General features: G+C 42.3%; 1 pseudogene; it reads left to right on the top strand.

Annotated features, from left to right (window-relative positions):
• The first annotated feature begins 3,760 nt into the window (after positions 1-3,760).
• LOC148357409 (general transcription factor II-I repeat domain-containing protein 2A-like) lies at positions 3,761-4,566 on the top strand (annotated as a pseudogene).
• Positions 4,567-15,836: the final 11,270 nt, after the last annotated feature.

Below are 15,836 nucleotides of genomic sequence, written 5' to 3'. Positions count from 1 at the left end.
ATGTCAGCGGGTTATTATCGGTCCACGTGGTGAAGTGTCTTCCTTTCAACCAATGGCTGAATTTGTCACATACCGCCCATTTCAAGGCAAGAGATTCAGGGTGGTTGAGCTGGGAGCAAGAAAGCTTTTTACTTGCAAAGGCGACCGGTCTGGCCACAGCCAGAATGAACGGTGCATTAGAATCTGGGTGGGCCAGAGTGTAGCTTGTCAAGAGGTCTTGTTTCAGTGCTTCAAACGCGTTCTGGCATGCATCGGACCAATCAGCAGGCGTCAGCTTCACTTGACTTTTCCTCACTAGTTTGCGGTTTCTCTTGCGCTCATGCCGAGCACCAGGTTCAGATGTGAGCCTGAACAAAGGTTTTGCCTTTGCAGAAAATGACTCAATGAATCTTTGGTAATACATCACCATGCCTAGAAAATATCTGATTTTACTAGGGCACGGCGTCCTCCAGTCGGACTCCATTAGGTCAGCGACTTGTTGGTCATTGATAGCTCTCACATTTTCGGGTTTCACTCCGAACTCCAGCTTCACTGATGACATGCCCAAGAAACCTCACATTCCGTCTGAGTATATGTTAAATACTGCGACTTATTCTCAAAAACTGCTGTGAACATTGACAAATGTCACATCACACAGAGTGACTCAGTAAAAAATTTAGGTGTCATATTTGGCCCCGATCTGTCCTTTCAAACACACGTGAAGAAAATTACTAGAACCGCTTTCTTCCATCTTCGTAACGTTGCTAAAATTCGTCCTATACTGTCTTAGTCGGATGCGGAGATTATAATTCACGCGTTTGTTACTCTCTGGTCTCCAGAAGACCAGAATCAAGAGTCTTCAGCTGGTACAAAATGCCGCAGCGAGGCTTTTAACTAGGACAAAAAAGTCTGATCACATCACCCCGATTTTGGCTAACCTGCATTGGCTCCCTGTTAGCCTAGGATGTGATTTCAAGGTTCTCATAGTATTATACAAAATCATACATGGACTTGCTCCCTCATATCTTTCAGATCTGATTTTCCCCTATGTTCTGGTCCGAAGCCTTCGTTCTGAGAGCGCCGGTCTTCTGGTGATCCCAAGAGCCAAGAAATGTTCCATCCGGGCCCCGGTGCTGTGGAATGCTCTTCCCCCAGAGATCCGATCTGCAACTTCAGTGGAAATGTTTAAATCTAAGCTTAAAACTCACTTCTACTCTATAGCATATGAATAACCTATAGTTTACTTGTCAGGTAACCCTGGAAGGGGGATACCACATGTGCGGTCCCTTCTCAAGGTTTTTTCATTTTCCTCATGTTTAGGTTTTTTGAGTTTTTCCTTGCCCTCATGTTGGTTCCAAAGCAGGGGATGGTGTAATAATAGTCTGAAAAATAGTCCGTGTAATATAGTCTGTGTAATAGAGTCTGTTTAATAACCTGTGAAGCCCTTTGAGACTCTTTGTGATTAAGGGCTATACAGATAAAAATGACTTGACTTGACTATATTTTTTTGCTTCTTTCCTTTCTCTGCTTTTCACAACATCAAAGATGTGGCTTTTGGTGTCATTGGTTGGTAACATGCAACTGGAGCAGATAATGCACCAAGTGGCTGAAAAGCAGTCTGTCAAGCCTGGGTTAATGGATATCTCACAACAAAGTGTATATGTGGAAACGTGAAATATTTGCTTGCGACAAAAAGTATTTTGTTCTTCTTAACCCCTCACTGTTTCTGTAAAATCGCCTAAATCCCCAATCCAAGACGTCCCAAGGTAAATTTAATGCTGTTCTTGAAATGTGGAATATGGACTGCTTTGGTTTCTTTTGAAAGGTAAGACTGAAGTTTTGTTCCAAACTGAAATATATATGTGAATGCTACAACCATTGAGTAATCTAAATTGGAACACAGAAAAAAAGAGGTTTTTATTTTCACCAGTTTTTTTTTTTTTTTTTTTTGCAATACATGCTTATTCCGGAAATGTTCCACTGAGGCAGAGCAGGCTCTGAAGGAGACTGCTTTGGGTCTACAAACTGGGATGTCCTGCAAGGGTTCAACAGTGGGGTTATTGAGGAGATGGCAAACTGCACTACTGACTACATAAGATTATGTATGGACACTGTTGTTCCTGTAAAAACTGTAAGCTGCAATGCCAATAACTAGCCCTGGATCACGAGAAAGATCAATTGCCTTCTGAACCAGAAGTAGAGGGCCTTTAAAGACGGCGATAAGCAGGAGCGGAAGCGAGTGCAAAAGGAGCTCAAAGTCAAAGCAAAGGAGAAGTGCAGGAGGAATTTGGAGAAAAAGCTGCAGATCAACAGCATAAAGGAGATGTGGGAAGGGATGAAGCTCATCACGGGCTGCAGCAATAAGCGGGGTGCAGCCGTGGAAGGAGATGTGGGGAGGGTTAACCAGTTGAACAACTTTTTTACAGGTTTAACCACCCCCACTATTTCTCACCCCAAAGTACTGCAGGTGTCCCTCTCCCTCTGAACACCAGCGTGGAGGAGGGCACCCCCTCCCCTCACTCAAGATCACTGCACCAGGTATGTGGAGAGCTAAGGAGGCTGCAACCCAACAAGGTAGCTGGTCCAGATGGAGTAACCCCCCGACTGCTGAAGGCCTGAACGTTGGAGCTAGGAGACCCTCTACAGCGCATCTTCAACCTGAGCCTGGAAAGTGGGAAGGGTCCCTTAGCTGTGGAAATCATCCTGTATCACCCCAGTCCCAAAGAAACCACGACCTGAGGAGCTCAACGACTTCAGGCCGGTCGCCCTGACATCACATGTGATGAAGCCCATGGAGCATTTGCTGCCACACCACCTGAGGCCACAGGTCCGCCATGCCATCGACCGTCTGCAGTTTGCCTAACAGGAGAAGGTGAGAGTGGCGGACGCTATAGTCTACATCAGACCTGGGCAAATTACGGCCCGCGGGCCACATCCGGCCCTTTGTACGTCCCTGTCCGGCCCGCGTAAGACCAATCATAAACACCATAAATTAAAAAAAAAATTTAAACTTTTATTTTGAAATTTTATTTTGACTACATATACACGTCATAGACGTAGCGCCTTCACGCGCGTGTACACTTGAGTGAGTGAAGGTGATACTGTTCGCCAGGGTACCCTCAAGATGTCGGCACACCCCAAGAAAAGAAAAGTTGATAACGAATGCCGTATTTTCAACAAGACATGGACTGCCAAATATTTCTTTACAGAAATTAAAGGTAAAGCAGTGTGCTTAGTCTGTGGTACACAGGTTGCTGTGTTTAAAGAATATAATTTGAATCGCCACTACACGACCAAGCATGAAGATGAATACAGAAACCTGTCTGGTGAAGAGCGTGCAAGGGAGTCTGATGCATTGCTAGCAAAACTACAAACCCAACAAGGATTTTTCACTAAACTTCACACTTCCAGCTATGCAGCCGTCAGGACAAGTTATGTAATTTCTCATAAAATCGCCAGAAAAAGTAGGGCATTTTCCGACGGAGAGTTTATTAAGGAGTGTTTATTGGACTCTGCTGAGCTGATGTGCCCAGAAAAAAAGGGCGCGTTTGAGAACGTTTCACTCTCCCGACGCACTGTAACGAGGCGGATTGAGGAAATCACGGGAAATTTAGAGCTTCAGCTGAAGAAAAGAGCGGCGGACTTTGACTTTTTTTCTCTGGCTTTGAATGAGAGCTGCGATGTACGTGACACCGCCCAGCTGCTCATCTTCTTACGTGGGATAACCGCAGACTTTCAAATCACGGAGGAGTTGGCATCCTTGCAGTCAATAAAAGGGACAACCACAGGTAATGACTTGTTCAGAGAGGTAAATGCATGTATGGATGTATGGACATGTTAGAACTGAAATGGAACAAGCTTGAAGGTGTGACAACAGATGGTTGTCCAAATCTGGCCGGGAAAAATGTTGGACTTTTAAAGAGAATGCAGGATAAAGTGACAGAAATGAACCCTGATCAGAAATTGACATTTTTGCATTGTATCATACATGAGGAAGTGTTGTGTAAGACAGTGTTAAAAATGAAACATGTTGTTGATTCTGTCACTAAAATAGTTAACTTCATCAGAGCGAGAGCTTTGAATCACAGACAGTTTGTTGCTTTGTTGGAGGAAAATGAGGCTGAACATGGTGACATAAGCTATCACTGCACTGTTAGGTGGCTCAGCCTTGGCAAAATTCTGAAAAGTGTCTGGGACCTGAGAAACCAGATTCAGGAGTTCTGTGTTCAGAAAGGTCATGACGTCTCAGAACTTTCAGATGAAGACTGGTTGGCAGACCTCGGATTCACTGTGGATGTGACCGCACTAATGAACGAACTTAATGTCAAACTGCAGAGCAAGGGCCTTTTTGTGCATGAGATGTACAGTGCAGTGAAGGCTTTTATGAGAAAACTGTAGCTTCTCTCAAGCCAAGTGAAGGACAACATTCTGACCCACTTGCCAACACTTAAGGAAGCCAAAAGATCAGGCGATCACCTCCAAAAGTACTCAACCATGTTAGAAACATTGCATGCAGAGTTTTCAAGGCGATTTCAAAACTCTTGAGAGTGAAATGCACATGGTCTCTTCTCCCTTCAACTGCAGTGTGGATGATGCCCCAAGTGAAGTTCAGATGGAACTCATAGATCTGCAGTCTGACACACTTCTGGCAGATCACTTCAAGTCAGTCTCACTGCTGGATTTTTACTCCCTCAAAGAGGAGAACTTTCCACACCTGAGGAAGCATGCTCAGAGGATCCTAGTCCTCTTTGGATCTACCTATCATTGTGAACAGACATTCTCAGTTATGAAGTTTAATAAATCCAAACATAGTTCCTCTATGACTGTTGACCACCTTTTAGCTGTCCTTCGCATAGCCACTTCAGACATTCCGCCAGATTCCAATGCCCTTGTTCAAGCCCAGAACAGACTGGATTATTCTCACTGAAGAGGTAACATGAGGTGGAGAACATTACAAGTTATTGTTTGTGGAAATTAACAAGTTAAAAATAAATTGCACTGGTTCAATGATTGTTTTTCTTATTTAACCAATACACCACAATTTCACATAGCCTAATATAAATATTTACAGAGTGCTATATTCTTCTGATTATCAGCATCAGCTATTCAAAATATTTAATTTGAGCATTTTACAATGAAAGAAAGTTGGTGGCCCTCTGACACAATTCAGGTTTCTCATGCGGCCCCTGATAAAAATTAATTGCCCACCCCTGGTCTACATGCTACACCTATCTTTGTTGGACTTCTGCAGTGCCTTCAACACTATAAGCCTGCCTCATCACTTTTGCTGCTTCTGGATCTTAGTGCTGCTTTTGACACAGTGCACCACAATTTCCTACAAAAACGGTTGGAAAAATGAATTGGTCTCTCAGGAACCGTCCTTTCGTGGTTCTGATCCTACCTCTCAGATAGGACGCACTGTGCTAAATATGGTGAAATGTCATCTGAGCCCTTTAATGTTACCTGCGGTGTTGCCTGATTCACCCGTCCGCACGTCTGATTATTCTGGTCCCCACTCCGACTCGTCTGCTAGCCAGTCCGACTCCCTTGCTTGCCAGTCCGACTCCCTTGCTTGCCAGTCCGACTCCCTTGGTTGCCAGTCCGACTCCCTGGCTTGCCAGTCCGACTCCCTTGGTTGCCAGTCCGACTCCCTGGCTTGCCAGTCCGACTCCCTGGCTTGCCAGTCCGACTCCCTGGCTTGCCAGTCCGACTCCCTGGCTTGCCAGTCAGACTCCCTGGCTTGCCAGTCCGACTCCCTGGCTTGCCAGTCAGACTCCCTGGCTTGCCAGTCCGACTCCCTTGCTTGCCAGTCCGACTCTCTGGCTTGCCAGTCCGACTCCCTGGCTTGCCAGTCCGACTCCCTGGCTTGCCAGTCAGACTCCCTGGCTTGCCAGTCCGACTCCCTGGCTTGCTAGTCCGACTCCATTGCTTGCCAGTCCGACTCCCTTGCTTGCCAGTCTGACTCCCTTGCTTGCCAGTCCGACTCTCTTGCTTGCCAGTCCGACTCCCGCGCTTGCCAGTCCGACTCCCTCGCTTGCTAGTCCGACTCCCTCGCTTGCCAGTCCGACTCCCTCGCTTGCCAGTCTGACTCCCTCGCTTGCCAGTCTGAATTCCTCGCTTGCCAGTCCGACCCCCCTGCTTGCCTGTCCGAATCCCCTGCTTGCCTGTCCGACTCCCTTGCTTGCCTGTTCGACTCCCCTGTTTGCCTGTCCGACTCCCCTGCTTGCCTGTCCGACTCCGCCGATTGCCTGTCCGACTCCGCCGATCGCCAGTCCGACTCCGCCGATCGCCAGTCCAACTCTGCCGATCGCCAGTCCGACTCCGCCGATCGCCAGTCCGACTCAGACGATCGCCAGCCCGACTCGTCCGCCTTCCGCTCCTGCCTCTCTCCGTTCCTGTTTTTCGGAAGGGGGAGTGCGGTTGCCCTCACCGGAAGCGTCGACCCATTCTGGGGGCAAGTTATAAATTTCCTTTTGGGACCTCAGGAGCTGTCCCTTGAATGGGGGGTTCTGTCATGTCCTGCACGGTCGTCATGGCACCCAGCTTCTCCCGCCCCTTGACACCGGCTGAGACACATTGACTCGATTGCGTGTGGGATACTTAAGCGTTCCTTTTGGGACTGCCCGTTGCCAGACTATTGCTTAACTACGAGGGAAACCTGTTTATGACTGTTTGCTCTGAGTAAACGCCTAGTTTGTAATTTTGATTGCCAATAAGCCTGTTTTGTTTTGTCTTTGGTCCGTTTGTGTTGGACAACTTTTCTTTCCTAAATTAAAGTGACAGATCGTCTACACATTTGAGTTTGCACTTCCTGCCTCCCGGTCCGTTCCGTGACAGAAATAACAGTAAAGAAGAGTTGCTATGCCTGACAACGCTTTTTTACAACAGTTTGAACCTGTTTACCTGTTTTTATTTTTCACGGTCCTTATCCTTCCATTCCCTACGAATTCCTGTATTAAATAACTGACAGGACAAATTTGGCTTCAAAATGTTTTAGCCAATAATGACTGATTCAAATGTTGATTAACACATTGGTTAGCCAATTAAAGCCAACACGATTTACTGGGAGTATTCAAATCAAAGCAGAAAATACACAGGCAACCCGGGATCCGTTTTTGCTATTGTCACGCGCAAGTGTGCACAATACGTGATTGACTTCTCGAAAAAGACGTTCAACATTTACAACTCTTTCGCAACGTTTAAAAATTCACCTAAGTAAAATACATAGTTGCAAAGATTTTTGGGCTATAAACTGTTCGTTTCCAAATAGTCACGTTTCGAAACACTTTCACATACCTTTAGAAAAATGTTTAAAATACAATGTTTACTTTTTCAGATTGTGATCAAATTTGACCTTGGACTAGTTATACCCATGTTACACTCTTTTGCAGGCATGTTATTGCAAAAAAAAAAAAAAAAAAGATAAATAAAGAATTAGGCGAGAATAAAAACCTATTTCTGTGTGTTCCAACTTACTCAATGTTAGCAGCACTTGCAGTGTATATTTCAGTTTGGCCCAAAACTTCATAATGTTACCTTTCAAAAGAAACCAAAACTGTCCATATTCTCCAAACGGTTCAAGCACAGCATTAAATTTAATTTAGGTAAGTCTTGGAATGGGATTTAAGGCCAATTTTACTGGAATGTTAAGGGGTAAAATGGCCTCCTAACATTCAGTAGATGTTCGTAAACCCAAATTGACCTCAATTATATACTTGCCAAGCTTTGTTTCGTTGTTTATTTCTACTTCTTCAATTCCTTTCTTTCTAAAAATTGGAAAAAAATGGGAAGAAAAGCAAAGCACAGCTGTCAAGATGTTGCCTCTTTCAGTCTTGGGCTGAATGGGGGGATTTGGCAGCAGCCCCCACCCCATCTCCTCTCGCCTTTGCAGCAGCCGTTTTTCTCTTTTTGTGTGAATTTTTTTTTATTAAGAGCACGGATTCTCGGCACTTTGTGTTTCACCACGCCAAAGCACAAGCTCAACCCTAGATTGATGCACCATGGCACTAACGCACCCACCCCACCCCCAACCGCCGTTGTACTTGCTCACATGGAGTAGGACAACGCAATATAATCTCAAGAGAGGAAAATCTTTTACTGATTTTCCTACACGGGCTTTATAGTCCTGGAAGGCTGTTTATATGTTTTTTTTAAGACTATTGGTTAAGAACAAGAGGGAAGAGATTTTGCTATCCAGCGCCTGGGGGCTCTGCCGAGCCTTATGTATTTAAGCCTCCACTGTTCCACACTTAACAATAACGCCCACTAGTTTTAATTTAATTCAGTCATCTTGCTTTTTTAAACTAAATAATCCACTTTCATTTTCTCTGTATCACAGATAGAGAAAAAATCTAATCTTATCACATCCATGCAAGAGTCCTTCATCGCCGAGGCCCGATAAGGAATAATATAGGCAAGAAAAACACATTCCTAACTCAATGCTGAGACTTATGTTTTCTTTTTGAGTATATATTTTTTCTTATCTTGATACGAGGGTGTCCAAACATTTCAGAAAGTGTGCCTGATTTGGGAGGCTGAACATGTGTTAGGGTCAACTGTTTAGCCTGACATTCTTTGAAATGTCTTCAACAACCCATCCCTCTGTGAAAGGTTTGCAGTGATTGGCAATCAGCGTTGTGACCTTGTAGATTGCCTCTCTATCATTTTCATTTTACTCACAGGGTCTGGTAAGAAAGTGCTGCTGTGCCGTTCTAATTGCTTCACCTTTTCATAGCATTCATTTCCAGCTTATTGTAGTCGGTATGTTTCGTCTGGCAGTGCCTCTTGAAATTATAATATTTTAAAAGCGCCACAATCTCTCGACAAATTGGGCAAACACAGTTGTTTCGGATTTCAGTTTAAACATACTCCAAATTTCAATTGTTCTGGAAGCGAGGGCCCTTTTTTTATTTACAGTCTTCATGTCGGTAATGGGATGGACTACAATTCTCACAGAAAGCCCAGTGCAAGGTTGCCAAAGAGCTACTCTACTCATCTATTTTTTTAAATTGTATTATTATTATTGTTATTATTTTTTAAACAATAAAAACATATCTGAAAGCGAGAAAATACATGTGCAAAAACCCCAATGGCGGACAATGTTTATTATTTTTAGGATGGTCTTTATTTTATTTAAAACAGTTTTAATTTATTTGATACCCATCCATCCATTATCCTCAGTAGGGTCGCGGGGGTGCTGAAGCCCATCCCAGCTATCTTCGAGCAGTGGGCAGGGGACACCCTGAACTGGTTGCCAGCCAGTCGCAGGGCACACAGAGAGAGACAACTCACTTGCTTAATCACACCTAGGGATAATTTGGACCGACCAATTAACCTGACATGCATGTTTTTGAATGTGGGAGGAAACCGGAGTGCCCGGAGGAAACCCAAGCAAACTCCACACGAGAAGGTTTGATCCCATGACCTCAGAACAGTGCTGCACGCGCGCTAACCACTGTGCTACTGTACAATTGGTATATAGCTCATGGTTAATTATTTTGATTATTCAAAGTAAAAGAGTGTAGAGTGTTGTTTGACCACAAGATGGCACTGTAACGCATTGTGCAACCGGAAGCACAAATTATAACACAAACTACGGAGACTCAAAGTGACCAAACTGCATTGTTTTTCTTCTCATTTGTTTGCCCAGCCTTACAGAAAGATTGGTGTCAGGGTTATCATAGCAGCAGGATTGTGGACAATTAACTACTGCAAGCTCCATTATCTCATGTGCCGTACAGATCCCAAATACAGTAAAGTCAGAAATGCTAAATACAATTGAATGCTTAAACATTCTGCAAACTTTTATATATAAATCAAGGTTGTTTAATAGTGAAACAGTATTTATGTTCCATGAAATACGCTATTGTGTAATTTTCTGATGGGTCATTTTAATGCAACCTTGACACCTAATGGCATCCTTATTCTATTCACCTTATAGTTCTCTGCACCTTGTCTATGAAACAGAGGAATATCTTGAGGGTGTGCAGGGGTGTCAAAAATGCAGCCCGTGGGAAGGATCAGGGCACCAAAGGTTTTATAACCATCTGTGAGACAAAGCTGAGAGAAGGACAAGAGAAAAATGACTTGCAGTTTGAAATATGTCCACTGAATGTCGCCCAAGCCAGGTGCCGTTCAAAAGAACACTGGATGCATTTCTCTCTTTCTTTCGCTCACTCTATTCTCTCTCTTCCGCTCACTCTATTCTCTCTCTCTCTCTCTCTCTCTCTCTCTCTTTCTCTCACTCTCTCATTCTATTATCTCTTATATCTCTTTTTCTTCTCTCTCTCTTTTCTCTCTTTCTCTCTCTTCTCCCATCTCATTCTGTATCTGCTTATCTGTCTCTTTTCTCTCAGTCATTTATTTTTTCTTTCTATCCTCTCGCTTTTTCTTTCTTTACTTTTTGTATTCCTTTCTTACTTTCTCTATTTCCATTTCTCTCTTTTTCTCTTTCTTTTACTCTCTTTTTATCTTTTGTAAATTTCCTTATTCTCCCTCATTTCCGCTATTTTTGTCTTTTTCCCTGTTTTTCTCTATTTCTATTCTCTATTTTAACTCACTTTCTTTCTTTCCTTCTGTCTTTCTTTTTCTGTTGTTTCTTTCTTTCTCTCTTTCTTTCTTTCTTTCTTTTTATCTGTCTTTTTTCCTTACTTTTTATCTTGCTTTAAGTTTTTCTTACTTCCTTTCTTTCTTTCATCCTTTTTTCTTTATTGTCTCTCTCTCTTTCTTCCATTCTTTGCTTTTCCTTCTCTTTCTCAGTGTCATGTACTTTATTGCTCACTAGTTATTGCTCTCTTCTCTCTTTTTTTCTATTTTGTTCTCTCTCTTTGTCTCTCTCTTCCTCTCTTTGTTTGTTTTTTCCTCCCTGACCTCATTTTTCTTTTATTATTTTTTGCTTTTTGCTATCTTTCTTTTTCTTTTTCTCTTTTCTTTTCGTCTCTCTTTTTGTCTCTCTTTTTGTCTCCTTTTTTCACCTTCTCGTTATTTTTCCCTGTCTTGCTTTATTTCTCTTTCACTATTTCTCTATTTCTTTTTCTCATCTCACTATTTTTCTATCTTTTTTCTCTCTTTGTCTTTTTCTCTCTCTTTTTTAATCACTCTATAATTCTCTCTCTCCCTGTCTTTTTTCTCTATTTTATGTCTGTGCGTGTGTGTGTGTGTGTCAATATAAAGTAGTATAAAAAGTGGCCCTTCCTTAAACATGCCGACATCACACGAGGCAACGGCCGCCCACGTAAGTCAGCGTGTGGTCTTCGCCCACTCACCATCATTACCCAAGCGCAAGTCAATTTATATTATTATTTACATGGATATTTACATCGGGCCCCTTTGAGGCCTTCCACTTTGACTTGGGACCATTAACCATCACCACAGGTACTTGGACCGGCGGCGAACAACGCCGGCCTTTCATTCTCGGCGCTTGCCCGATGTGGGATGATCCGGTTCATTTATTCCACACTTAAATAATTGTGTCTTTTTGGTGGACGGGATGAAAATGGAAAGCTTCAGCGGATAAAAATGTGGAGTATCATAACCCAAGGAATAATGTTTGATAATCAAAATAAAAAAGTTTTATTCATCACAGCAGAGAGGAATGCTTAGCATTTGTATATATATATATATATATATATATATATATATATATATATATATATATATATATATATATATATATATATATATATATATATATATATATATATATATATATATATATATATATATATATATATATATATATATATATATATATATATATATATATATATATATATATATATACAGTATATACAAATATATATATATATATATATATATATATATATATATATACAGTATATATATATATATATATATATATATATATACATATATATACAAATGCTAACCATTCCTCTAACCATGTTTTTTCTTCTAACAGGGGTTGTAGTCTTAGAAAAAATACACACACACACACACACACACACACACACACACACACACACACACACACACACACACACACACACACACACACAGAAAGAGATATTGTTATAACGTGTCTTACATTTACCGAAACACCAATTATGCGTGCTTTTTTTCCTCACACTGACAATTGAGAGGTCATATTTGGTTATTTTCTTTCAGATAAACATTGGTCAGAGAATGATCATGTGAAATATCGTGAAACTCATGTCTGCAGGCCAAATGTGGCCCACCAAATGATTTTATGAAGCCAGCAAGACAATGCTGAGGGAAGCACTAAAAGGAAAAATGAACAAATGTGCTGTTTAAGCCAACACCAAAGATACAATATTATAAAAAAATGTCTTTCTTATTCAATGATAATTTATTTATGAACCCTCAAAAAGACCCTAAGCCCTCCATCTAAGGCAGAAGTTTATACCATTCATTAACTAGTCATGCACCCATAAAAATGTTGTTCATACCATATGTCCCCAGGCTTGAAATAATTTGACACCCTTCACGAAGAGCTGGGGTCCCCAACGCAAGGATAACTAAGATGCCCGCTGACCTGTTTTGAACATTGCTCACCAGTCTTGGGATCAATGTTCCCTCTAAGCTTCCACAGGTCTGAGCAATCACACAAGGACTGTGAGTGTCACTTGTAATAACTGAGTGACATCAATCCCAAGTGAGACAACCAAATCATCAGAAAACATGTCCAAAACCTGACATCAAATCAAGCAACGTTTCACTGAGTTGCCGGCAACACTAGTTAGTTTATTACATTTGAATGAATGGGCTTAGGCAATACAGACACTGCCCTACTTAGGAATGAGGTTCTGGACGATCGTTCGTAAGTTGAATTTGTTCGTAAGTTGCTTCAGTGCTATAGTTTGTATTTCTATATAAGTGTGTTTAAGGCTTGTATACATAACCTATATTATATCTGTATTTGTTTTGGCTGGAGGGTACTGACCGAGGTGATAATGTGGCAGCACGCAGACAGGTTTGATGGTTGTCTTCTCCCCCATCTCTGCTCATCCCAGTCTCCCAATCAAGGTTGGGGTTATGCCTGCGCAGCCATGGGTAACCCAGGATAAGGGGCCTACTTAAAAAAAATGGCAGTTTTTAAGGAGGGAAGGTGCAACACAGAACAGATTTATAATCTGCACATCCTATGTGAGGTAATTAATCAACACCAGAGAAACCTCTATTACGTCATTGTTGATTTCAAGAAGACATTTGACTTGAGTATGGCAAACCGCTTTATGAATGACCATGCGGAAGTATAACATGGGCCAGAAACTAGTTCAGACCAATTAACAACAGTATGCCAATGCCAACAATGCAATACTCATCAATGGTACGATTGGAGAATGGTTTCGAACCTCAGTCGGTGTGAGACAAGGCAGCATTCTCTCTCCAACTTTATTCAATACCTTCCTGGAGAGGATCATGTCCAAAGCTTTCGAAAAAAAGTGAAGGCACAGTAAGTATTGGGGACACAAAATCACTAACCTCAGTTGATATTGCTGGGTTGGCAGGAGACAGACAGGAAGTCAGAGATCAGGTCAATCGCCTCGACAAAACATCAAGCTAGTATGGTGTGGAAATTTGAACACAGACCCATTTGTATAGCCCTTAATCACAAAAATGTCTGAAAGGACTGCACAGGATTACAATTACACTATCGCCTGACCCTAAAGCAACAAGGAAAACCTCAAAACCTCAGCGTGAGGAAAAAAGAAACCTTGGGAAGGGGCCTCACAAGTGGTAATCCCTCTTCCAGAATGACGATGGTGGAATAGATTTAGCATTGGGTAACATGGTAATATCAATAAAAGAGAAAACTAGGTAACATGTTGGAATCTGTCCGGAAAGTGCATGAAATCAACGACGCCTCAAGCCTGTAAATTAGTCCAAAAAATCCATAACAGTAACAACGCAGCTTCCCATCTCTGCCGGCTGGTAAATGCAGGCGTTGCCCTGGTGCAGGTCAGACGCTGGTCCGCTGACTCATCTCAAATCATCCTTTTCCCTCGCATCACCATCAAACATGAAGTCAGAACAAGACAGGTCAATAAAAAATATGAGGTGGGCATCAATCATAAGCTTTTGAATAGAAGTGTGTCTTAAGTCTAGATTCAAACACTTCCACTGAGGTATCTGATCTTATCTCCAGAGGCAGAGCATTCCACAGCAGTGGGGCCTGGATGGAGAACATTCTTGAGCCTGCAGACTTTTTCTTGGCTCTCTGAGTCACAAGTAGACCGGCATTTTCAAAGCGGCGGCTCTGTGCAGGAACATAGGGGGAAACCAAATCTGAGAGATAGGAGAGCTCAAGGCCATGCAAACATTTGTATGTTTGTGAGAGAACCTTAAAGTTACATCTTAAGTGGACTGGGAGCCAGTGCAAGTTGGCCAATAGAGGAGTAATATGTTCAAACTTTTTTGTCTTAGTCAAGAGTCTCACTGCCACATTCTGAATAAGCTGCAAACTCTGGATTCTAGACATAGGTAGACCAGAAAGCAGTATATTACAATAATCAAGCCTAGAAGTAATGAAAACAATAATTAGTCAAGTCAAGTCATCTTTATTTATATAGCCCTAAATCACGAAGAGTCTCAAAGGGCTTCACAGATTATTACACTAGACTATTTTTCAGCCGACGAGAAGAGTAGGTTATTCATATGCTATGGAGTAGAAGTGAGTTTTAAGTTTAGATTTAAACATTTCCACTGAGGTTGCAGATCGGATCTCAGGGGGAAGAGCATTCCACAGCACGGGTGCCCGGATGGAGAACGCTCTCGAACCAGCAGAACACTTCTTTGCTCTTGGGATCACCAGAAGACCGGCACTCTCAGATCGTAGGCTTCGGACCGGGACATAGGGGCAAATCAGATCTGAAAGATAAGAGGGAGCAAGTCCATGTATGATTTTGTACAATACTAAGGGGCTGGTCACACAGACATTTGCGGCTGAATCACGGCTAAAATTTTGCGGGTTTTTTTTGCCCGTGGTTGCCCGGGATGGAAAATGCGCAAAATTTGACAACCCGCCGTTCGTCTGTGGTATGGCCGGAAAAAAGACGCCGGCGACTGTTCCGCTTCCTCATCGCGTCATTTCTGCGTCATTTTCTCGTGTGGACCACGGGTATAAAAGCTCCCGAGCCGGTGTTGTGCCCAAATCCGACTTCTACGCAACACACCCACCCCCCCACACCCTCGCGTAAACGCGCTATCTGCTGCGATCGCTTTTGAGCTTTTCATCCGCGTTAACAAACGCATTTTGTAGAATACGATCGCACTTTATTGTTTAAATAAACGCGTTATATAGACTAGGATCTCCCAATTATTATAATTAGCTCGCTTTATTGTTTTAATAAGCGATTAATATAGAATACGATCGCTTCTGATGAAAGCGCAGCAGAATGCGCGTTCACGCGAGGGGGGAAGGATTTACCGTTCGATTACGTTCACAACAAAAATAAAGACGGAATGGATTATGTTGTATTACATTCCCAACGAATGCAAGACGAAGTAGATTTGCTTATATGTTCGCCATTACATTCCCTATAAGTGAGATAAAACGAGGTAAAAATGGTTGGAGAAACGAGGATATGCAAATCTCGGCAGGGATGTATCTCTCGGGCTGTAGAATTCATAAACGCTCTAGACACAGTCCCGTGAATATCAAGACTTCAAGCTATGGCATCATATTTATTTTGTTATCTTGAAAAGAAATGTCAAGAAATTAATATGGGTTAAGACGAGATCACTACGCTGTCGGGGAGGGATTTATAGGGGGTAATTGTTTTATCTATTTTGCTATTTATCCATTATCGATCAGTTCATAACACGTTACAAAGCTTAGGAGCCGGGACTCTTACTCTCGGCCAAAAGGGGTTTTT

The sequence above is a fragment of the Urocampus carinirostris genome, chromosome 11 (genome assembly GCF_059441175.1).
Source record: "Urocampus carinirostris isolate Australia breed hairy pipefish chromosome 11, RoL_Ucar_1.0, whole genome shotgun sequence".
Classification (NCBI taxonomy): Eukaryota; Metazoa; Chordata; class Actinopteri; order Syngnathiformes; family Syngnathidae; genus Urocampus; species Urocampus carinirostris.
The sequence above is the reverse complement of the archived record's forward strand: the minus strand, read 5'-3'. Positions and strand labels throughout refer to the sequence as shown.